The sequence below is a fragment of the Oncorhynchus kisutch genome, linkage group LG3, assembly GCF_002021735.2.
Source record: "Oncorhynchus kisutch isolate 150728-3 linkage group LG3, Okis_V2, whole genome shotgun sequence".
Taxonomy (NCBI): domain Eukaryota; kingdom Metazoa; phylum Chordata; class Actinopteri; order Salmoniformes; family Salmonidae; genus Oncorhynchus; species Oncorhynchus kisutch.
The window spans coordinates 13,703,510-13,729,986 of record NC_034176.2 but is presented as its reverse complement, the minus strand read 5'-3'; positions in this window follow the sequence as shown (position 1 = coordinate 13,729,986).

Sequence of the window (26,477 nt, the reverse complement as noted above, 5' to 3'; positions counted from 1 at the left end):
TTGGATAGGTGCACTAAACCCTTGAATACAAACTTCAGTTACAAATGTTTTAACTAATGCGATACACAGCTATCCAACTCCAATAAACTCGTTGGACTAGTAACCGGAAGGTTGCAAGTTCAAACCCCCGAGCTGACAAGGTACAAATCTGTCGTTCAGGCCCCTGAACAGGCAGTTAACCCACTGTTCCTAGGCCGTCATTGAAAATAAGAATTTGTTCTTAACTGACTTGCCTGGTTAAATAAAGGTAAATAAAATAAAAGAGCACACATTTCCTTATTGTTAAATGGCAGTTTAAATATGTAGAAGAGCTCACAGATTTGGAAGAGAATATACATTTTAAGTATTGATAGTGCATTTAAATTTGCATAAATCGTTCGTTAGTTTGCTATTTTCTGTGACAGGCGTATTCCCGCAATCCAACACTCTGCCATAAAGGACTATGTCCCTAGGCAGTACCGTAAGGATGGCGTGCAAGTCACGGATCAGGGCAGCGACAACTCTCAGAGTCTGAGAGCTGGTCTCTCCTATGCTCTATTAAGACGATGGCAGTAGTACACACCACCACACTCAATGCCACTTGCCTGCCACTCCACAAACCCAAAGGCTCTTTTAAGAGACAACTAATGAATGAAAATGTGTGTGTCGGTAGGAGGCTGTCAAAACTATACATTAAATAACTGTCAAAACATGTCTTCCAGGAGACAAACCCAGAGTCTTCAGATACACAGGCAGTACCTCTAGCCATTACACCACAACAGATCATTCGACAGATCATTTAAATGAGCAGTCTTGAAGTGTTTGTTCCAAAACGATTTTGTTCATTTATTTATCTTGCTTGGTTAACTTACAATAGTCTAAACGAGTTGATTTATTGAAAACAGACTCAATTAATCACGTAGCTAACTATGTTAGTGAGCATGTCATTTTCTTTTGACTGCGCACAGCATGGCACACAATTTAAGCAAGCGTAGAGGGGTTTTGATTAATATGGCCCGTCACATCATCGGGCGAAAGCGGGCAGGGAAGGCAGATAGTGTGTTTATCAAAAGCATTCACTTTTGCATGTGAAAACAGAATTGTACTTGTTACTACACGTGCTTAATTGCATCAGTTTTGTTTTGACATGACTTCGCCATCAGACAGAGCGGGCATCTGGCTCACTTCCGGGAGGCAGCCCGGTTCCAAATGGAATCCAATCACCTTTCAGCCAGTGCAAAACACTCCTACACAGGCACCCGTGTTGCTTTAGCTGGGTGCACAGTGTGCAGCACCCTGACTACTTTCTACTTGTTGATGGCAACTTCAGATTTTCTGGGAACACACTGAAAAGTAACTTAACACTATGTTAATCAGTCAGCACAAATATGAATTATAATAATGACAAGGTAAGAGAGGGAGCATTTGCCTGTCAGTGATGAAATGTTTGAAACAGCGATGCTGTCCGTCGAGCGTGGAAAGTCTGATGCTAGCACGCATTTGCACACTGAACTTAGGCTCTGTTTGGGGTTCAACCATTGACTATAGCTATATGCGGTTCATAACTAGCTTACTGTTTTTTAAAAAGCAATATGTTTGGTTTGTGTTGTGGTCTTGGTTGTTCTTAGTTGAGGAAATGTAGCATAGCTAACTGCAGTGTTTTTCCTGTCTGAAATCTGGCTACCTCGTCTTACCGTAGTTTGGTGTGTGCAATGAAAATTACCCTGAGCAGCGTGGCAGTATCCCAAAGTTTGGTGGGTACTGGAGTGTTGGAAACAGGGGATCTGTCACGCCCTGACCTTAGATATCGCTGTTTATTCTCTATATTTTGGTTAGGTCTGGGTGTGAATAGGGTGGGTACTCTAGGTTTTGTAGTTCTATGTTTTCTTTTTCTTTGTTGGCATAGTATGCTTCCCAATCAGAGGCAGCTGTCTATTGTTGTCTCTGATTGGGGATCATACTTAGGAAGCCCTTTTTCCCACCTTCAGTTGTGGGTGTCAAGTTTGTTGTAAGGATCGGACCAAGGTGCAGCGTGGTATGCGTACATTCTTATTTACTTAAAGAATGAAACACTGAACAAACTCACAAAATAACAAAATTAAACTTGAAACTGTACAAACGAGTGCTGACAGGCAACTACACATAGACAAGATCCCACAAATACCAAAGGGAAATGGCTACCTAAATATGATCCCCAATCAGAGACAATGATAAACAGCTGCCTCTGATTGGGAACCATATCAGGCCACCATAGACATACAATTCACCTACACCTACAAATACTCTAAACACACACAAAAAAAACTATACAAAAACTAGCGTACCCACCCTAGTCACGCCCTGACCTAACCAAAATATAAAAACAGATATCCAAGGTCAGGGCGTGACAGTGGGATCTTGTCTTTGTTTGTTGCACTCCTAAGCTTTTTGTTTGTTGAGTTGTTTATTTTTCAATTTTTTGGGCGGAACATTTTAATAAAGAAAATGTGCGCCTACCACGCTGCACCTTGGTCTTCATTTAACGACGGACGTTACAGGATCAAATAACTCTAATATTTTTTAGCATACAATATAGCTCAGTATTTATATTATTCAGTTTTTGCTCATCTGTATCAAGGGATCCAATAATGCTGGACCTCACTGTATGTGTGAGTACATACAGTGCCTTGCAAAAGTATTCATCTCCCTTGGCGTTTTTCCTATTTTGTTGCATTACAACCTGTAATTTAAATTGATTTTTATTTGGATTTCATGTAATGGACATACATATACACAAAATAGTCCAAATTGGTGAAGTGAAAAAAAAGTACATGTTTCAAAATATTCTAATAAATATAAAATGGAAAAGTGATGTGTGTATATGTATTCACCCCCTTTGCTATGAAGCCCCTAAATAAGATCTGGTGCAGCCAACTAGCCTTAGAAGTGACATAATTAGTCAAATAAAGTCCATCTGTGTGCAATCTAAGTGTCACATGATCTGTCACATGATCTCAGTATATATATATACATCTGTTCTGAAAGGCCCCAGAGTCTGTAACACCACTAAGCAAGGGGCACCACCAAGCAAGCGGCATCATGAAGACCAAGGAGCTCTCCAAACAGGTCAGAGACAAAGTTGTGGAGAAGTACAGATCAGAGTTGGGTTATAAAAAATATCTGGAACTTTGAACATCCCACGGAGCACCATTAAATCCACTATTAAAAAATTGAAAGAATATGGCACCACAACAAACCACCTAAACTCACGGACCAGGCAAGGAAGGCATTAATCAGAGGCAACAAAGAAACCAAAGATAACCCTGAAGGAGCTGCAAAGTTCCAGAGAGGAGATTGGAGTATCTGTCAATAGGACCACTTTAAACCGTACACTCCACAGAGCTGGGCTTTATGGATGAGTGGCCAAAAATAAGCAAACACATTTGGTGGTCGCCAAAGGGCATGTGGGTACTCCCCAAACATATATAAGAAGGTACTCTGGTCATATTTTTGGCCATCAAAGAAAACACTTTTTTGCGCAAACCCAACACCTAGCATGGTGGTGGCAGCATCATGCTTTGGGGATGTTTTTCATTGGCAGGGACTGAGAAACTGGTCAGAATTGAAGGAATGATGTATGGCCCTAAATACAGGGAAATTATTGAGAGAAACCTGTTTCGGTCTTCTAGAGATTTGAGATTGGGACGGAGGTTCACCTTCCAGCAGGAAAATTACCCTAAGCATACTGGTAAAGCAACACTCGAGTGGTTTCAGGGAAAACATTTAAATGTCTTGGAATGGCCTAGTCAAAGCACAGACCTCAATCCAATTGAGAATCTGTGGTATGACTTAACTTCTTGGATATAGGGGGCGCTATTTAAATTTTTGGATGAAAAACGTTCCCGTTTTACACAAGATATTTTGTCACGAAAAGATGCTCGACTATGCTAATTGACAGCTTTGGAAAGAAAACACTCTGAAGTTTCCAAAACTGCAAAGATATTGTCTGTGAGTGCCACAGAACTGATGTTACAGAAAAAACCCAGATAAAAATACAATCAGGAAGTGCCGCATTTTTTGAAACCGCCTCATGGCAATGACTCCTTATATGGCTGTGGAGGAGCTAGGAGTCAGCTCACCTTTTCCATGTTTTCCCCAAGGTGTCTGCAGCATTGTGACGTATTTGTAGGCATATCATTAGAAGATTGACCATAAGACACTACATCTACCAGGTGGTCGCTTGGTGTCCTCCGTCGCAATTATTGCGTAATCTCCAGCTGCAGTATTTTTCCGTTTGCCTCGGATGAGAAACCGACTGCCAGGAATGATTTTTCATCGAATAGAATTGTGAAAAACACCTTGAGGACTGATTCTAAACAATGTTTGCCATGATTCTGTCGATATTATGGAGATAATTTGGAAAAAAGTTCGGTGTTGTGTTGACTGCATTTTCGGGTTTTTTTCTTAGCCAAACGTGATGAACAAAACGGAGCTATTTCTCTTACACAAATAATATTTTTGGAAAAAATGAACATTTGCTATCTAACTGAGAGTCTCGTCATTGAAAACACCCGAAGTTCTTCAAAGGTAAATTATTTTATTTGAATGCTTTTCTTGTTTTTGTGAAAATGTTGCCTGCTGAATGCTAGGCTTAATGCTATGCTAGGCTATCAATACTCTTACACAAATGCTTGTGTAGCTTTGGTTAAAGCATATTTAGAAAATCTGAGATGACAGTGTTGTTAACAAAAGGCTAAGCTTGTGTTTCAATATATTTATTTCATTTCATTTGCAATTTTCATGAATAGGAAACGTTATGGTAATGAGCTTGTAATGAGCTTGAGGCTATGATTACGCTCCCGGATACGGGATTGCTCGACGCTAGAGGTTAAAGATTGCTGTACACCAGCAGAACCATCCAACTTGAAGGAGCTAGAGCAGTTTTGCCTTGAAGAATTGGCAACAATCCCAGTGGCTAGATGTGCCGAGCTATAGAGATACACCCCAAGAGACTTGCAGCTGTAATTGCTGCAAAAGGTGGCTCTACAAAGTATTGACTTTGGGGGGGTGAATAGTTATGCACTCTCAAGTTTTCATTTTTTGTCTTATTTCTTGTTTGTTTCACAAGAAAAATATTTTGCATCTTCAAAGTGGTAGGCATGTTGTGTAAATCAAATGATACAAACCCCCCCAAAAATCCATGTTAATTCCGGGTTGTAAGCAACAAAATAGGAAAAATGCCTAAAGGGGGTGAATACTTCCGCAAGCCACTGTATGTGGGTGTGTTTGTCTGTGTATGGATTTCATGTGTTTACGCTGAGTAACGTATTTGCGAGCTTGTGCTTGTCTGTTTGTTGTTTACCGGGTAGCTGTTTGTGAGCCACAGTAGCCACCTGTTGTACTGTGGTCCTGTGGTCCTGTGGTCCTGTTGTACTGTGGTCATGTGGTCCTGTTGTACTGTGGTCCTGTGGTCCTGCTGTGTGGTGGTCCTGTGCTCCTGCTGTGTGGTGGTCCTGTGTTGTAGTCCAGGCCTGTGACATGCCATACTGCAGTGTTTAGGGGTTTCAACGAATCACGGCTATTTCACACGCCCCCTGCAAAATGAGTGACCCAGAAACAGAATAGACAAGCCAAGCAGAAGCATAAAACCAGATCAGATGATTTTTAACAGTGAATGGTCATCTAAATGTTTCATTCATTCTGTTTTGGTACAGTGTCAGTGTGATAAAAGGTAATGTTCAGTTGGTAAGGTTGAAGCCCTCATTAGCTATTTCTATGAACCTATCAATACACAAGCATGCACTCACAAACACATGCACGCAGGCATACACACACACACACACACACACACACACACACACACACACACACACACACACACACACACACACACACACACACACACACACACACACACACACACACACACACACGCACACACACACACAAATGCGTGCTGGCATGCACGTATACACACACACACACAGGAGAGCAAACATCACATTACTTGTCATGTTAAAACATAGAGCAGAGTACAGTACAAAATGTCTATTTGGTCTAAAATAACAGAGATCAAATGTTACCATCATGTTAAAAAGGGGAGACGGAGAGAAGGGGACATAGGCTACACAGTGATATGCAGGGATGACAGTGAAATAGCTAGCCTACTTGACAAATGCCTTCATGTGAAGGGTATGTTTAAACTCCTTCCACACTCTCGCCATGCTCTGAACAGGATTAAGTTTCTCACACCTCGCAAGGTCATGAATGCAACATCAAAATGGCTGGGGGCCTTGTGGGATCAGGCTTTTCACGGCTGGCTGTTTGTCACACGTATGTTCACTTATACACACACGCACATACACATGGACACACACACACACATACACACACACACACACAACAACAACACTTATGTTTAGTAACTCCACAACTTCCACCTGGTGTGGGCAGCATTTAGGGGGTCATGTACAGCACATAAACTGTAGGCCACACTGTGTGTGTGTGTGTTTGTGTGCGTATCCATAATACACTTGAGAAAAGGGATCATGAGGCATCGCTGAGTAGCTACTGTACATATAGAAGTGCAAAGTGACTAAATCTCTTCTGAATGTTTGTCCAGAGAAGTGGATTATGGGGAATGGGCATTTCTGTACCAGCCTGCTGAGCCTGATACACCCTTAGTCTGGTGTATCTTGCCCTGGGAGAGCCTTAATTAGGAGGGTATTGGGTCTACTGTACCAGCGCTCAAAGTCTCACATCAGAATCAGGCGTTCATCCATGTATCTAAAATGTACAATTTTGAAGGGTTTAAGGTTAGGTTTAGTCATTAACTCCGAATTGTTAAGGTTAGGTATTAACTGTGAATGGTTATTGGTGCTGGAGGGGATGGCTGCCGTTTTACGGTATCCTAAACAACTGTGAATGGTTATTGGTGCTGGAGGGGATGGCTGCTGTTTTACGGTATCCTAAACAACTGTGAATGGTTATTGGTGCTGGAGGGGATGGCTGCCGTTTTACGGTATCCTAAACAACTGTGAATGGTTATTGGTGCTGGAGGGGATGGCTGCCGTTTTACGGTATCCTAAACAACTGTGAATGGTTATTGGTGCTGGAGGGGATGGCTGATGTTTTACGGTATCCTAAACAACTGTGAATGGTTATTGGTGCTGGAGGGGATGGCTGCCGTTTTACGGTATCCTAAACAACTGTGAATGGTTATTGGTGCTGGAGGGGATGGCTGCCATTTTACGGTATCCTAAACAACTGTGCTATTTTGTTTGCTTTTATTTTGTTTGTTTTTTCGCATTGTTTGTAACTCATTTTCTACATAATTTTGCTGCTACCGTCTCTTATAACTGAAAAGAGCTTCTGGACATCAGAATAGCCATTACGCACCTCAAACTATATGAAGATTTTTTCTTTAATGAGTCCTACGCAAAGGATATACTGCTTTGTCAAGACAAGGCCCAAATCCTGTCATCAGCGTGAAGAAAAGACTGAGGAAAATGGGGAGGAGGGCGGGGTGCCTTATCAGAATTAACAGAAAAGTAGGTAAATCACCACTTCCCTACATATTATTGGCCAGTGTGCAATCTTTGGAAAACAAAATGAACAATCTACGATTAAGACCATCCTACCAAAGGGACATAACATTTTTCTAGATTTATGTTTCACCAAGACGTGGCTGAACGGCGACACGGATAATATTGAGCTGTCTGGCATCTTCGTGCATCGGCAGCACAGATCAGCTACGTCTGTTAAGACGCGGGGTGGGGGTGTGTGTCTATTTGTCAGTAACTGCTGGTGCGCGATGTCTAATATTAAAGAAGTCTCTAGGTATAGAGATATAGTAGATCCTCAGGATATGCTGTAGACCACACTACCTACCAAGAGAGTTCTCATCTATATTATTTGTAGCAGTCTATTATTACCACAAACCGATGCTGGCACTAAGACCGCACTCAACAAGCTGTAAAACACCATAAGCAAACAAGTAAAATGCTTATCCAGAAGCGTGGCACTCCTATTGGCTAGGGACTTTAATGCAGGGAAACTTAAATCCGTTTAACTTAATTTCTACCAGCATGTTAAATGTGCAACCAGAGGAAAACAATTCTAGACTACCTTTACTCCACACACAGAGATGCATACAAAGCTCTCCCTCGCCCTCCATTTGGCAAATCTGACCATAATTATATCCTCCTGATTTGTGCTTACAAGCAAAAACTAAAGCAGGAAGTACCAGTGACTTGCTCAATACGGAAGTAATCACTGTGACTGTACGTACACTTCCCAACCAGAAGCCATGGACAACAGGAAACATCCCAAGAAAGCGAAGGTAACCTGTCTAAATGATTACCGACCAGTAGCATTCACGTCAGTAGCCATGAAGTGCTATGAAAGGCTGGTCATGGCTCACAACACCATCTTGCTGGAAACCTGAGACCCACTCCAATTGCCGTTCTGCCCTAAAAGATCCACAGATGACGCAATCTCAATCAGACTCCACACTGCCCTTTCCCACCTGGACAAAATGAACACCTATGTGAGAATGCTGTTCATTAACAACAGCTCAGCATTCAACAACATAGTGCCTACAAAGCTCATCACTAAGCTAAGGATCCTGGGACTAAACACCACCCTCTGCAACTGGATTCTGCAACTGGATCCCACCCCCACATGGCAAGGGTAGGCAACAACACATCCGCCACGTTGATCCTCAACACGGGGCCCTTCAGGGGTGCGTGATCAGTCCCCTCATGTACTCCCTGTTCACCCACAACTGTGTGGCCAAGCATGACTCCAACACCACCATTAAGTTTGCTGATGACACAACGTCTGTAAGCCTGATCACCGACAACGATGATACAAACTATAGGGAGGAGGTCAGAGACCTGGCAGTGTGGTGCCAGGACAACAACCTCTCTCTCATTGTGAGCAAGACAAAGGAGCAGATCATGGCCTACAGGAAAAGGAGGGCCGAATAGGCCTCCATTAACATCGACGGGGTTGTTTTGGAGCGGGTCGAGAGTTTCAAGTTCCTTGGTGTCCTCGTCACCAACGATCTATCATGGTCCAAACACACCAAGACAGTCGTGAAGCGTGCACGACAACACCTTTTCTCCCTCAGGATACTGAAAAGATTTGGCATGGGTCCCCAGATCCTCAAAAAGTTCTAGAGCTGCACCATCGAGAGCATCCTGACCTGTTGCATCACCACCTGGTACGGCAACTGCTCGGCTTCTGACCATAAGGCTCTACATAGGGTAGAGCGTATGAGCCAGTACATCCCTGGGGCCAAGCTTCCTGCCATCCAGGACCTATGTACTAGGCGATGTCAGAGGAAGGCCCCAAAAAATGGTGAAAAGCTTCAGTCACCAAAGTCAGAGACGGTTCTCTCTGCTACCGCACTGCAAGCGGTACCGGAGTGTCAAGTATAGGACCAGAAGGCTCCTTAACAGTTTGTACCCCCAAGTCATAATACTCCTGAGCAATTCATCAAATGGCCACCTGGACTATTTACATCCACCATCCCCGTCCATAACCAAAACCTACTTGAAGGTGCTCACTGCTGTCCCTAGTGGCCAGTTTCTCCATCATCTCCCCATCTCCCATGTCCTCAGATATAGATGAACATCTAATATTGACTTGTATCACGGGTGACCTGGTTGATTGAGCGGCATCTGAGGCCTGTGAATTTCCCAGACCTTTCCAGGGGCTTATATACAGGCGGGGGATGGCTAGACAGGGATAACATCTAGAGGCTTCTGTCCTTTCCTGTCACACATGCCACGGCATGGCATGCATACACGTATGCACATACTAGTGTATATGCACAAGCACATGCATATGCTTGCATGTACGCTTGCATGTACGCTTGCATGTGTGTGTTAGATGAAGATGCAGATGTGTACACACACACACACACACGCACACACACACACGCACACACACACACGCACACTTAATCCCCAAACCCCCCACTGCTTGGCATCAGGATTGTGTGACAGGACAAGCCCTGGGCCCTCTCCTTCTCAGACAACCAGGAAGGGCTTCAGTTCTCAGCCTGGAGTTTGGAAATAATCACTCTGATAGGGGAGGAAGACAGAGGACAGATGAGGACAGATGAGGAGGAGAGAGGACAGATGAGGACAGATGAGGACAGAGGAGAGGGGAGGAGAGAGGAGGAGAGAGGAGGACATAGAACAGATGAGGACAGAGGAGAGAGGAGGGGAGAAGTGGAGAGGAGGATCGAGGAGAGATGAGGAGAGAGGAGGACAGAGGAGAGAGGAGGACAGAGGAGAGACGAGGACAAAGAATAGAGGAGAACAGAGGAGAAGAGGAGAGGAGGGGAGAAGAGGAGAGGAGAGGAGGAGAGGGGAGAGGAGAACCACAATGACTCAGTAAACAGGCCTGGGGGCTAAGAGGTGCATGTCCCCGCCCCAGTGCTTACAGGACTCCTCCCAGCCCAGGAGGGCTGCTTTGTAAGATTGGTAAGGCTGATGTCACACCACTTGAATGAGAGTACAGAGAAAAGGAATCTCTGTGGCCTGTAAAACCCTCACCTCTCAGTAACACAGAGCAGAACTGATACGGCCTAACCACAACTCACCCACATTAGTCAGCAACCATGTAAGGCCACATGTAGGAAAGTCATAAAGCTACTTTGAAACCCCCCCCCCCATGACCCCCCAAAACCCAAGCCAGTGAAATGAAGGAGCGAGCAGAGTGACGTTTGATGAATGAACAGCTCTTTATTGAGATGATGAAAAGTGGCTGGCAGGGAGAGAGAGGCAGTAAGAAAGGGGACAAAGGCCATCTCAATCAGCGGACCACTATGTTTTTCATTGCCCTCCTTTGTGTGGCTGTCATTTTGGCCGGGAGCGGGGTGGCGGTGGCGTGGAGGGAGAGGCGGGCGCTCAGGGAAGCATAAGGTAATCCCTTAAGTGGGAGACTTTAACTCTCCCACACAGTAAACAGGAGGGCATTGTTAATGGCTAATGTTACAGAACCACAAGAGCATCCAGTGCACTGTGTGGGTGTGTTAGACAAGCAATGTGTGTGTGTGTGTGTGTGGCTGTGTGTGTGTGTGTGGCTGTGTGTGTGTGGCTGTGTGTGTGTGGCTGTGTGAGTGTGTGGCTGTGTGAGTGTGTGTACCACAAAATCCATGTGACAGAGTACACTGCCCTGCAGTCAAGTGGCACAGGAAGGGGAACAGATGCTTCTCTTCCAGGAGAATCAAGCCACTGCATTGGACATTTCACTGATCACCTCCCAATTCAATTAAGGACCGCCAACCATCAATTTTGGAAATGTGTGTGTATTTGTGTGTGTGTGTGTGTGTGTGTGTGTGTGTGTGTCGGGGGGGAGGGTGTTAGTATCTGGGTAAGGGGCACAGGGGTGACCCCTCCAGTGAAGCAGGGCAGGACAATACAATAAGAGTCTTGTTAATGAGGTCACGGCATACCTCCCACCTGTTACCCAGAAAACAACACCGCACCAGCTGAGTGCTTCCCTGGGATGGTTCATTTGAGGCCCTCCTTTCTTCATTTAGCCAACGGTCCATTTATTTATCTCCCTGTCTGGAGATTCACATGGCTTACAAAGATTCCTGTCTGCACACTGTAAACTGCACTCTGCCAGTATAATGTTTAGTCTAACCCTTGCTGGAGAAGTGAGGACAGGAGAGGACAAAAAATGACAGGACAAGAGAGGACAGGACAGGAGAAAAGAAGAGAGGAGAGAACAGGACAGGAGAGGAGAAGAAAGGAGAGGACGGGAGAAAAGAAGAGAGGAGAGAACAGGACAGGAGAGGAGAAGATAGACGAGGACAGGAAAGGAGACGATAGAGGAGGACAGGAGAGGAGAAGATAGGAGAGGACAGGAAAGGAGACGATAGAGGAGGACAGGAAAGGAGATGATATAGGAGGACATGAGAGGAGAAGATAGGAGAGGAGAAGATAGGAGAGGACAGGAGAAGATAGGAGAGGACTGGAGAGAAGTGGAGAGTGGAGGACAGGGGATGACAGGAGAGAACAGGAAAGGAGAGGACAGGAAAGGAGAGTAGAGGACCCGAGAGTAGAGGACAGGAGAGTAGAGGACAGGAGAGAAGAGTACATGAAAGGAGAAGAGAGAAAAGAGGAGAGGACAGTCAAGGACAAGAGAGAGAGAGGACAGGACAGGAGAGGAGAAGAGAAGAGAGGACAGGGCAGAGAGAAGTAGACAGGACAAGAAATGAGAGGAGGACAGGACAAGAGAGGACAGGAGATGAGAAGAGAGAACAGAAGAGAAGAGTAAAGGACAGGAGAGGACAGGAGAGGAGAGAAGAAGAGAGGAAAGGAGAGGAGAGAAGAAAAGAGGAGAGAAGAAGAGAGGAGAGGACAGGAGAGGAGAGAAGAAGAGAGGAGGGGAAAGGAGAGGGGAAGAGACTAGAGGATAGGACAGGACTGGATAGGAAAGAAGTAGAGAGTAGAGGACAGGAGAGGGGAAGAGAGGAGAGGGGAAGAGAGGAGAGGAGAGGGGAAGAGAGGAGAGGAGAGGATGGGAGTGGGGTAGTATTGACAGAGAGAGAAGAGATAGTATTGACAGACAGAGAAGAGATAGTATTGACAGAGAGAGAAGAGATAGTATTGACAGACAGAGAAGAGATAGTATTGACAGAGAGAGAAGAGATATTATTGACAGAGAGAGAAGAGATAGTATTGAGAGACAGAGAAGAGATAGTATTGACAGAGAGAGAAGAGATATTATTGACAGAGAGAGAAGAGATAGTATTAACAGACAGATAGTATTGACAGACAGAGAAGAGATAGTATTGACAGACAGATAGTATTGACAGACATAGAAGAGCTAGTATTGACAGAGAGAGAATCGATAGTATTGACAGAGAGAGAAGAGATAGTATTGACAGACAGATAGTATAGACAGACAGAGAAGAGATAGTATTGACAGACAGATAGTATTGACAGACATAGAAGAGATAGTATTGACAGAGAGAGAATAGAAAGTATAGACAGACAGAGAAGAGATAGTATAGACAGGCAGAGAAGAGATAGTATAGACAGACAAAGAAGAGATAGTATTGACAGACAGATAGTATAGACAGACAGAGAAGAGATAGTATTGGCAAGGTTGTTTTCATTTTCAAATTGCTGTACAGAAATAGCATACGCGTCTTGAGCCATGTGAATAAAGGTAATACAGGAGGACATATTAGTGCAAAATCAAGAAGTGCATATCAAGAAGTACATAAAAATTAATAAAATATGAACAAATAGCTATCTCACATCTTATACTTTATATGCCTTGTTATAAAAATGACATCATTGGTACATGGTCAGGAATATGTTGGTTTTGTGTGATTCTCTGTAGACTATATTCACATAATCTAAAATACATCTTTATGACGTTGTTTGTTGTACAAACGTTTGATTTTACTCTGCAAAGAATCTGTTTCACAAATGGCTGCTTACTTCAGAGGTGTTCCGTTACACTGGTAGAACATTGGAAGGGGGGTTGAGAGTAAAAAGATAGAAAGAAAGTGAGACGAATCAGTCAAGAGAGAGTGGGAATGCAAAACAAACTCCCAATGCCATTCCTTCTTTCAAAGTGTGAAAATCTCTATAAACCCATCACCTCCAATGACAGGCATGACAAGAGGAGAAACAGAGGAGATGGAGAGAAACAGAGAGAGACAGAGAGAGACAGAAAGAGAGAAACAAAGAGAAACATAAACAGAGAGAAACAGATAGAGACAGATAGAAACAGAGAGAGACAGAGAAACAGTGAGAGACAGAGAAACAGAGAGAGACAGAGAGACACAGAGAGAGAGATAGAAACAGAGAGAGACAGAGAAAGACAGAGAAACATTGAGAGACAGATAGAAACAGAGAGAGACAGAGAGACACAGAGAGATAGAAACAGAGAGAGACAGAGAGAGAAAGATAGAGACAGATAGAAACAGAGAGAGACAGAGAGACATAGAGAGAGAGATAGAAACAGAGAGAGACAGAGAGAGACAGAGAGAGACAGAGAAACAGTGAGAGACAGATAGAAACAGAGAGAGACAGAGAGACACAGAGAGAGATAGAAACAGAGAGAGACAGAGAGAGAAAGATAGAGACAGATAGAAACAGTGAGAGACAGAGAGAGAGACAGAGAAACAGTGAGAGACAGATAGAAACAGAGAGAGACAGAGAGAGACAGAGAGAGACAGTGAGAGACAGAGAAACAGTGAGAGACAGAGAGAGACAGAGAAACAGTGAGAGACAGAGAGAGACAGAGAGAGACAGAGAGAAACAGAGAGAGACAGAGAGACAGAGAAACAGTGAGAGACAGATAGAAACAGAGAGATACAGAGAGAGACAGAGAGAGACAGAGAAACAGTGAGAGACAGAGAGAGACAGAGAGAGACAGAGAGAAACAGAGAGAGACAGAGAAACAGTGAGAGACAGATAGAAACAGAGAGAGACAGAGAGACACAGAGAGAGAGATAGAAACAGAGAGAGACAGAGAAAGACAGAGAAACATTGAGAGACAGATAGAAACAGAGAGAGACAGAGAGACACAGAGAGAGATAGAAACAGAGAGAGACAGAGAGAGAAAGATAGAGACAGATAGAAACAGAGAGAGACAGAGAGACATAGAGAGAGAGATAGAAACAGAGAGAGACAGAGAGAGACAGAGAGAGACAGAGAAACAGTGAGAGACAGATAGAAACAGAGAGAGACAGAGAGACACAGAGAGAGATAGAAACAGAGAGAGACAGAGAGAGAAAGATAGAGACAGATAGAAACAGTGAGAGACAGAGAGAGAGACAGAGAAACAGTGAGAGACAGATAGAAACAGAGAGAGACAGAGAGAGACAGAGAGAGACAGTGAGAGACAGAGAAACAGTGAGAGACAGAGAGAGACAGAGAAACAGTGAGAGACAGAGAGAGACAGAGAGAGACAGAGAGAAACAGAGAGAGACAGAGAGACAGAGAAACAGTGAGAGACAGATAGAAACAGAGAGATACAGAGAGAGACAGAGAGAGACAGAGAAACAGTGAGAGACAGAGAGAGACAGAGAGAGACAGAGAGAAACAGAGAGAGACAGAGAGACAGAAAAACAGTGAGAGACAGATAGAGACAGAGAGAGACAGAGAGAGACAGATAGAGACAGAGAGAGACAGAGAGAGACAGATAGAGACAGATAGAGACAGAGAGAGACAGAGAGAGACAGAGAGAGACAGAGAGAGACAGATAGAGACAGATAAACAGTGAGAGACAGATAGAAACAGAGAGATACAGAGAGAGACAGAGAGAGACAGAGAGAGACAGAGAGACAGAGAGAAACAGAGAGAGACAGAGAGACAGAGAAACAGTGAGAGACAGATAGAGACAGAGAGAAAGAGAGACAGATAGAGACAGAGAGAAAGAGAGAGAAAGAGAGAGACAGAGAGAGACAGAGAGAGACAGAGAGAGACAGAGAGAGACAGATAGAGAGAGACAGAGAGAGACAGAGAGAGACAAAGAGAGACAGAGAGAGACAGATAGAGACAGAGAGAAAGAGAGAGACAGATAGAGACAGAGAGAAAGAGAGAGACAGAGAGAGACAGATAAACAGTGAGAGACAGATAGAAACAGAGAGATACAGAGAGAGACAGAGAGAGACAGAGAGAGACAGAGAGAAACAGAGAGAGTGCTCACTGCCCACAAAATGAGGTGGAAACTGAGCTGCACTTCCTAACCTCCTGCCCAATGTATGACCATATTAGAGAGACATATTTCCCTCAGATTACACAGATCCACAAAGAATTCGAAAACAAATCCAATTTTGAAAAACTCCCATATCTACTGGGTGAAATTCCACAGTGTGCCATCACAGCAGCAAGATTTGTGACCTGTTGCCACGAGAAAAGGGCAACCAGTGAAGAACAAACACCATTGTAAATACAACCCATATTTATGCTTATTTATTTTATCTTGTGTCCTTTAGCCATTTGTACATTGTTAGAACACTGTATATATATATATAATATGACATTTGTAATGTCTTTACTGTTTTAACTTCTGTATGTGTAATGTTTACTGTTAATTTTTGTTGTTTTTCACTTTATATATTCACTTTGTATGTTGTCTACCTCACTTGCTTTGGCAATGTTAACACATGTTTCCCATGCCAATAAAGCCCTTGAATTGAATTGAATTGAATTGAATTGAGAGACAGATAGAGACAGAGAGAGACAGAGAGAAACAGAGAGAGACAGAGAGAGACAGAGAGAGACAGAGACAGAAAGAGACAGAGAGAGACAGAGAGAGACAGAGACAGAAAGAGACAGATAGAGACAGAGACAGAGAGAGACAGATAGAGACAGAGATAAACAGAGAGAGACAGATAGAAACAGAGAGAGACAGATAGAAACAGAGAGAGACAGAGAGAGACAGAGAGAAACAGCGACAGAGAGAGACAGAGAGATACAGAGAGAGGCAGAGACAGAAAGAGACCGATAGAGACAGAGAGAGACAGATAGAGACAGAGATAAACAGAGAGAGACAGATAGAAACAGAGAGAGACAGAGAGAGACAGAGAGAAACAGCGACAGAGAGAGACAGAGAGATACAGAGAGAGGCAGAGACAGAAAGAGACAGATAGAGACAGATAGAGACAGAGCTAAACAGAGAGAGACAGAGAGAAACAGAGAGAGACAGAGAGAAACAGAGAGAAACAGAGAGAAACAGAGAGAAACAGGGGGAGACAGCGAGAGACAGATCGAAACAGAGAGAAACAGACAGAGAGAAACAGAGAGAGGGAATCAGAGAGAGTGATGGACAGAGAGAGAGTGAAACAGAGAAACAGAGAGAAACAGTGGGAGACGGACAAACAGAGAGAGAGAAACAGTGGGAGAAAAACAGAGCGACAGAGAGAGAGACAGAAAGAAAGAAACAGAGAGAGACAGAGAGAGACAGAGAGAAACAGAGAGAGACAGAGAGAAACAGAGACAGAGCGATTCATTATCTTAGCTGTGTCTGCTAAGATAATAAAGTGGTGCCTCCCAATTCACTTTTAAATGTCCTCCACAGTTGCCTGCACACTATCAATTACAGACAGTCAGATCCCACAACCAGACCCAACCAGTCTGTCCCAGACTAAGCCAGGTAGACCTACACCCAGACCCAGCCAGTCAGTCCCACACTCAGACCAAACCAGTCAGTCCCACACTCAGACCCAACCAGTCAATCCCAGACCAAGCCAGTCAGTCCCACACTCAGACTCAGACCCAGCCAGTCAGTCCCAGACCAAGCCAGTCAAACCCACACCCAGACCCAGCCAGTCAGTCCCAGACCCAGCCAGTCAGTCCCAGGCCCAGACCCAGCCAGTCAGTCCCAGACCAAGCCAGTCAAACCCACACCCAGACCCAGCCAGTCAGTCCCAGACTCAGCCAGTCAGACCCAGGCTCCTTCCCCAGCCAGTCAGTCCCAGACCCAGCCAGTCAAACCCAAGCCCAGACCCAACCAGTCAAACCCACACCCAGACCCAGCCAGTCAGTCCCAGACCCAGCCAGTCAGACCCAGGCCCAGACCCAACCAGTCAAACCAACACCCAGACCCAGCCAGTCAGTCCCAGACTCAGCCAGTCAGATCCAGGCTCCTTCCCCAGCCAGTCAGTCCCAGACCCAGCCAGTCAGACCCAGAACCAGCCAGTCATACCCACACCCAGACCCAGCCAGTCAGATCCAGGCTCCTTCCCCAGCCAGTCAGATCCAGGCTCCTCACACCTAACATAACCATCCACGAGCAGAGCACAGCAGAGCCACCACTAGAATGTCTATAGTCCAGGGATTATGACCCCAAACTGGACCGATTACCAATGTTTACACATGGTATGGTCCTAGACTATGAGATTACACATGGTATGGTCCTAGACTATGAGATTACACATGGTATGGTCCTAGACTATGAGATTACACATGGTATGGTCCTAGACTATGAGATTACACATGGTATGGTCCTAGACTATGAGATTACACATGGTATGGTCCTAGACTATGAGATTACACATGGTATGGTCCTAGACTATGAGATTACACATGGTATGGTCCTAGACTATGAGATTACACATGGTATGGTCCTAGACTACGCAACATACAAAATGTACAACATGTAGACCTATCCGAAATTCAGCCATACACAACAACTGTCATTTTGCCACAAGAAATCACATGACACACACACAGGCTCAAGATCAGCAGTCCCTCAACACAATAATTTTTTTTGTTGCCTTTATTTAACTAGGAAAGTCAGTTTAAGAACAAACTCTTATTTACAATGACAGCCTAGGAACAGTGGGTTAACTGCCTTGTTCAGGGGCAGAACGACACATTTTTACCTTGTCAGCTCAGGGATTCAATCTAGCAACCTTTCGGTTACTGGCCCAACGCTCTAACCACTAGGCCACCTGCCGTCCCAAATCTCCATTTACAACAGCAACTCAAAGCAGTGCTTCTAAAAGCCATTAGAGTGGCGTGGTGATGAAAGCTCATAAAGCCAGCTATGTAAATAAAAACCCTGTAGACAGAGGTGAGGAGAAGGAGACCCTTGGGGATTTGTTGTTTGTGAAGGGCTGCTCCATTAACTTCCAACAGAGAGCTGCCTCTGCTACTGCCCTCATTGAGGTGTCTCCTGTAGACCCTGAAAAGACAAAGCCTGTCAGCGCCATCTTGCAGTTTACTGACTTGAAAGGGCTGAGGAAGAGGGACAGGAGATGAGAAACACACACGCAGAGGCTGACCCTCTCACACACACTACACACACACACACTGCACACACATGTTACACTGACAGTACCAGTCAAAAGTTTGGACACACCAACACATTCCAGGGTTTCTACATTGTAGAAAAATAGTGAAGACATCAAAACTATGAGATAACACATATGGAATAATGTGGTAATCAAAAAAGCGTTAAACAGATTCTTCAAAGTAGCCGCCCTTTGCCTTGTTGACAGCTCTGCACACCCTTTGCCTTGTTGACAGCTCTGCACACCCTTTGCCTTGTTGACAGCTCTGCACACCCTTTGCCTTGTTGACAGCTCTGCACACCCTTTGCCTTGTTGACAGCTCTGCACACCCTTTGCCTTGTTGACAGCTCTGCACACCCTTTGCCTTGTTGACAGCTCTGCACACCCTTTGCCTTGTTGACAGCTCTGCACACCCTTTGCCTTGTTGACAGCTCTGCACACCCTTTGCCTTGTTGACAGCTCTGCACACCCTTTGCCTTGTTGACAGCTCTGCATACCCTTTGCCTTGTTGACAGCTCTGCACACCCTTTGCCTTGTTGACAGCTCTGCACACCCTTTGCCTTGTTGACAGCTCTGCACACCCTTTGCCTTGTTGACAGCTCTACACACCCTTTGCCTTGTTGACAGCTCTGCACACCCTTTGCCTTGTTGACAGCTCTGCACACTCTTTGCCTTGTTGACAGCTCTGCACACCCTTTGCCTTGTTGACATCTCTGCACACCCTTTGCCTTGTTGACAGCTCTGCACACCCTTTGCCTTGTTGACAGCTCTGCACATTCTTTGCCTTGTTGACAGCTCTGCACACCCTTTGCCTTGTTGACAGCTCTGCACACCCTTTGCCTTGTTGACAGCTCTGCACACCCTTTGCCTTGTTGACAGCTCTGCACACCCTTTGCCTTGTTGACAGCTCTGCACACCCTTTGCCTTGTTGACATCTCTGCACACCCTTTGCCTTGTTGACAGCTCTGCACACCCTTTGCCTTGTTGACAGCTCTGCACACTCTTTGCCTTGTTGACAGTTCTGCACACCCTTTGCCTTGTTGACAGCTCTGCACACTCTTTGCCTTGTTGACAGCTCTGCACACCCTTTGCCTTGTTGACAGCTCTGCACACCCTTTGCCTTGTTGACAGTTCTGCACACCCTTTGACCGGTACTGTAAATGTGAGTCCATGAAGGGGCACATGCCATATACACACATGAACATGAACACACACACACACACACCCATGAACATGAACACACACACACACACACACCCATGAACATGAACACACACATGAACATGAACACACACATGAACATGAACACACACACAGATGAATATGAACACACACACACACATGAACATGACCATGAACACACACATGAACATGAACACACACATGATTATGAACACATAAACGTGAACGTGAACTTCCATATACAGTGCACACACACACACCATCCCCACATTCTGATGCCCTAGAAGCGACCACACTAATCAAGAGGATTGACAAAGGTCAGAGGGGGGCAGCTCACATCTGCAGGTTAGTAATGAACAGGTTCAGGGCTAATGGAAGAGAGTGTGACCTCGCTGTAAAGGGAACACAACTCTAAACAACCTGCCCAAATTGTTGTCTTCTCTCTCCCTGTTCCCTTTCTCTCTCCCTGTTCCCCTTCTCACTCCCTGTTCCCCTTCTCTCTCCCTGTTACTCTTCTCTCTCCCTGTTCCCTTTCTCTCTCCCTGTTACTCTTCTCTCTTCCCGGTTCCTCTTCTCTCTCCCTGTTACTCTTCTCTCTCCCTGTTACTCTTCTCTCTCCCTGTTCCTCTTCTCTCTCCCTGTTCCTCTTCTCTCTCCCTGTTACTCTTCTCTCCTTGTTCCCTTTCTCTCTCCCTGTTACTCTTCTCTCTCCCTGTTCCTCTTCTCTCTCCCTGTTATTCTTCTCTCTCCCTGTTCCCTTTCTCTCTCCCTGTTCCCTTTCTCTCTCCCTGTTACTCTTCTCTCTCCCTGTTACTCTTCTCTCCCTGTTACTCTTCTCTCTCCCTGTTACTCTTCTCTCTCACTGTTACTCTTCTCTCTCCACTGTTAATCTTCTCTCTCCCTGTTACTCTTCTCTCTCCCTGTTACTCTTCTCTCTCCCTGTTACTCTTCTCTTCTCCCCGTTACTCTTCTCTCTCCCTACTCTTCTCTCTCCCTGTTCCTCTTCTCTCTCCCTGTTACTCTTCTCTCTCCCTGTTACTCTTCTCTCTCCCTGTTACTCTTCTCTCTCCCTGTTACTCTTCTCTCTCCCTGTTACTCTTCTCTCTCCCTGTTACTCTTCTCTCCCTGTTACTCTTCTCTCTCCCTGTTACGCTTCTCTCTCCCTGTTCCTCTTCTCTCCCTGTTCCCTTCTCTCTCCCTGTTACTCTTCTCTCTCCCTGTTACTCTTCTCTCCCTGTTACTCTTCTCTCTCCCTGTTACTCTTCTCTCTCCCTGTTACTCTTCTCTCTCCCTGTTACTCTTCTCTCTCCCTGTTACTCTTCTCTCTCCCTGTTACTCTTCTCTCTCCCCGTTACTCTTCTCTCTCCCTGTTACTCTTCTCTCTCCCTGTTACTCTTCTCTCTCCCCGCTACTCTTCTCTCTCCCTGTTCCTCTTCTCTCTCCCTGTTCCTCTTCTCTCTCCCTGTTACTCTTCTCTCTCCCTGTTACTCTTCTCTCTCCCTGTTACTCTTCTCTCTCCCTGTTACTCTTCTCTCTCCCTGTTACTCTTCTCTCCCTGTTACTCTTCTCTCTCCCTGTTCCTCTTCTCTCTCCCTGTTCCTCTTCTCTCCCTGTTCCCTTTCTCTCTCCCTGTTACTCTTCTCTCTCCCTGTTCCCCTTCTCTCTCCCTGTTACTCTTCTCTCTCCCTGTTACTCTTCTCTCCCTGTTACTCTTCTCTCTCCCTGATACTCTTCTCTCTCCCTGTTACTTTTCTCTCTCCCTGTTACTCTTCTCTCCTTGTTCCCTTTCTCTCTCCCTGTTACTCTTCTCTCTCCCTGTTCCTCTTCTCTCTCCCTGTTACTCTTCTCTCCCTGTTCCCTTTCTCTCTCCCTGTTACACTCTTCTCTCTCCCTGTTCCTCTTCTCTCTCCCTGTTCCCTTTCTCTCTCCCTGTTACTCTTCTTTCTCCCTGTTACTCTTCTCTCCCTGTTACTCTTCTCTCTCCCTGTTACTCTTCTCTCTCCCTGTTACTCTTCTCTCTCCCTGTTACTCTTCTCTCTCCCTGTTACTCTTCTCTCTCCCTGTTACTCTTCTCTCCCTGTTCCTCTTCTCTCTCCCTGTTCCTCTTCTCTCTCCCTGTTCCTCTTCTCTCTCCCTGTTACTCTTCTCTCTCCCTGTTACTCTTCTCTCTCCCTGTTACTCTTCTCTCTCACTGTTACTCTTCTCTCTCCCTGTTACTCTTCTCTCCCTGTTACTCTTCTCTCTCCCTGTTACTCTTCTCTCTCCCTGTTCCTCTTCTCTCCCTGTTCCCTTTCTCTCTCCCTGTTACTCTTCTCTCTCCCTGTTCCCCTTCTCTCTCCCTGTTACTCTTCTCTCTCCCTGTTACTCTTCTCTCCCTGTTACTCTTCTCTCTCCCTGATACTCTTCTCTCTCCCTGTTACTTTTCTCTCTCCCTGTTACTCTTCTCTCCTTGTTCCCTTTCTCTCTCCCTGTTACTCTTCTCTCTCCCTGTTCCTCTTCTCTCTCCCTGTTACTCTTCTCTCCTTGTTCCCTTTCTCTCTCCCTGTTACTCTTCTCTCTCCCTGTTCCTCTTCTCTCTCCCTGTTATTCTTCTCTCTCCCTGTTCCCTTTCTCTCTCCCTGTTCCCTTTCTCTCTCCCTGTTACTCTTCTTTCTCCCTGTTACTCTTCTCTCCCTGTTACTCTTCTCTCTCCCTGTTACTCTTCTCTCTCCCTGTTACTCTTCTCTCTCCCTGTTACTCTTCTCTCTCCCTGTTACTCTTCTCTCTCCCTGTTACTCTTCTCTCCCTGTTACTCTTCTCTCTCCCTGTTCCTCTTCTCTCCCTGTTCCCTTTCTCTCTCCCTGTTACTCTTCTCTCTCCCTGTTCCCCTTCTCTCTCCTTGTTACCCCTTCTCTCTCCCTGTTACTCTTATCTCCCTGTTACTCTTCTCTCTCCCTGATACTCTTCTCTCTCCCTGTTACTTTTCTCTCTCCCTGTTACTCTTCTCTCCTTGTTCCCTTTCTCTCTCCCTGTTACTCTTCTCTCTCCCTGTTCCTCTTCTCTCTCCCTGTTACTCTTCTCTCCTTGTTCCCTTTCTCTCTCCCTGTTACTCTTCTCTCTCCCTGTTCCTCTTCTCTCTCCCTGTTATTCTTCTCTCTCCCTGTTCCCTTTCTCTCTCCCTGTTCCCTTTCTCTCTCCCTGTTACTCTTCTCTCTCCCTGTTACTCTTCTCTCCCTGTTACTCTTCTCTCTCCCTGTTACTCTTCTCTCTCCCTGTTAATCTTCTCTCTCCCTGTTACTCTTCTCTCTCCCCGTTACTCTTCTCTCTCCCTGTTCCTCTTCTCTCTCCCTGTTACTCTTCTCTCCTTGTTCCCTTTCTCTCTCCCTGTTCCTCTTCTCTCTCCCTGTTCCTCTTCTCTCCCTGTTACTCTTCTCTCCCTGTTACTCTTCTCTCTCCCTGTTTCTCTTCTCTCTCCCTGTTACTCTTCTCTCTCCCTGTTCCTCTTCTCTCCCTGTTCCCTTTCTCTCTCCCTGTTACTCTTCTCTCTCCCTGTTCCCCTTCTCTCTCCTTGTTACTCTTCTCTCTCCCTGTTACTCTTCTCTCCCTGTTACTCTTCTCTCTCCCTGATACTCTTCTCTCTCCCTGTTACTTTTCTCTCTCCCTGTTACTCTTCTCTCCTTGTTCCCTTTCTCTCTCCCTGTTACTCTTCTCTCTCCCTGTTCCTCTTCTCTCTCCCTGTTACTCTTCTCTCCTTGTTCCCTTTCTCTCTCCCTGTTACTCTTCTCTCTCCCTGTTCCTCTTCTCTCTCCCTGTTATTCTTCTCTCTCCCTGTTCCCTTTCTCTCTCCCTGTTCCCTTTCTCTCTCCCTGTTACTCTTCTCTCTCCCTGTTACTCTTCTCTCCCTGTTACTCTCTCTCCCTGTTACTCTTCTCTCTCCCTGTTAATCTTCTCTCTCCCTGTTACTCTTCTCTCTCCCCGTTACTCTTCTCTCTCCCTGTTCCTCTTCTCTCTCCCTGTTACTCTTCTCTCCTTGTTCCCTTTCTCTCTCCCTGTTCCTCTTCTCTCTCCCTGTTCCTCTTCTCTCTCCCTGTTACTCTTCTCTCCTTGTTCCCTTTCTCTCTCCCTGTTACTCTTCTCTCTCCCTGTTCCTCTTCTCTCTCCCTGTTATTCTTCTCTCTCCCTGTTCCCTTTCTCTCTCCCTGTTCCCTTTCTCTCTCCCTGTTACTCTTCTCTCTCCCTGTTACTTTTCTCTCTCCCTGTTACTCTTCTCTCTCCCTGTTCCTCTTCTCTCCCTGTTCCCTTTCTCTCTCCCTGTTACACTCTTCTCTCTCCCTGTTACTCTTCTCTCTCCCTGTTACTCTTCTCTCTCCCTGTTCCTCTTCTCTCCCTGTTCCCTTTCTCTCTCCCTGTTACTCTTCTCTCTCCCTGTTCCCCTTCTCTCTCCCTGTTACTCTTCTCTCTCCCTGTTACTCTTCTCTCTCCCTGTTACTCTTCTCTCCCTGTTACTCTTCTCTCTCCCTGTTACTCTTCTCTCCCTGTTACTCTTCTCTCCCTGTTACTCTTCTCTCCCTGTTACTCTTCTCTCTCCCTGTTACTCTTCTCTCTCCCTGTTACTCTTCTCTCCCTGTTCCCTTTCTCTCTCCCTGTTACTCTTCTCTCTCCCTGTTACTCTTCTCTCCCCGGTTCCTCTTCTATCTCCCTGTTACTCTTCTCTCCCTGTTCCTCTTCTCTCTCCCTGTTACCCATCATAATTAATACCTAAACATAACCCCTCAGAATGAATACCTAAACATAACCCCTCAGAATGAATACCTAAACATAACCCCTCAGAATGAATACCTAAACATAACCCTCAGAATGAATACCTAAACATAACCCCTCAGAATGAATACCTAAACTTAACCCCTCAGAATGAATACCTAAACATAACCCCTCAGAATGAATACCTAAACATAACCCCTCAGAATGAATACCTAAACATAACCCCTCAGAATGAATACCTAAACATAACCCCTCACAATGAATACCTAAACATAACCCCTCAGAATGAATACCTAAACATAACCCCTCAGAATGAATACCTAAACATAACCCCTCAGAATGAATACCTAAACTTAACCCCTCAGAATGAATACCTAAACATAACCCCTCAGAATGAATACCTAAACATAACCCCTCAGAATTAATTCCTAAACATAACCCCTCAGAATGAATTCCTAAACAAAACCCCTCAGAATTAATACCTAAACATAACCCCTCTGAATGAATACCTAAACTTAACCCCTCAGAATGAATTCCTAAACAAAACCCCTCAGAATTAATTCCTAAACAAAACCCCTCTGAATGAATACCTAAACATAACCCTTTAAGTTGTTTCTGTTTTAATCCTGTAACCACGCGCAATTAATGCTTAAAAAAATTGACATTCATCCATAATACTGCAAATTCCAAAGTGAAATTATGAGATCTAGTTCTACACATGCAAGCTAGCACGCACGCACGCAAGCACACACGCACGCACGCACGCACACACACACACACACACACACACACACACACACACACACACACACACACACACGCACACACACACACACACACACACACACACACACATAGTAGTCCTTCGAAGGATGAAGTCTAATGGCAGATGTATGTCTTTTTCTGGTAATTAATCTGAACTGATGTTAAATAGAAAGGGAAGCGGAGTTGTAGACTATTGCTTCCTAATGCTATAGTTCATTTACTATGTATCCTACTATTTCCAGCTTTACAGGCTTTGTCTTTCTCCTGATAGAAGGTGTGTGTGTGTGTGTTTTTGTGGATGACTAAACATGTATTCACTCAACAGAAAATGAAACCTGAAATCTCAAATGTTTTTCTTCCCCCAGAAGATGATGGCAGACATCATTCACAGTACATGTTTTGCTGAGGTGACGTGTCACTAGGTCAACCCTTACCTAAACATCAGCTAGGACGAAAACAGGGCCATGTATCCACACTGCACACCATGCTATTACCATGAAAGGTAGTCGGCGTAAAATTATTTATACATTGAGCGGATTACGTTTCCTTGAGCCACGACTTTCACCCAATTTGTGTGCATGAAAGCAAGTTAAGAAAGGGCTAAATGTTTTTCTCTAGCATTGGGTTTTGTGCTTCTAAGGTTACCACACCCATAACTCAATCAGTCATGTGTAAGTGGGTGCTGAGAGAGCGGAATGCCATGACTTTATGACTTCATGTTAGAATAGGAGCCCGCATGAGGCCTGGAACATGCCCTTCTCCACAAGTCAACTCCATTTAATGTACAATGCCTCACGGGGATAACCTAAAGAGATAATTGAACCTGGAAAACATTTCATAATGACATTTAGTTCAAAACAAATGCATGTAGAAAAGGGCAACACAGCATCATCTACAGTTGATCAGCAGCGTATCAGCAGCAGACAATTGGTGGCGTTGAACGTCTGATGTCTATGGCTCTGGTAAAGTGGGTCATGCTGCAGGACCAGGTCTCAGTGTGTAGTACTGGTGGTATAGATTACATGGTCCCTTGCAGATAGAAATGGGT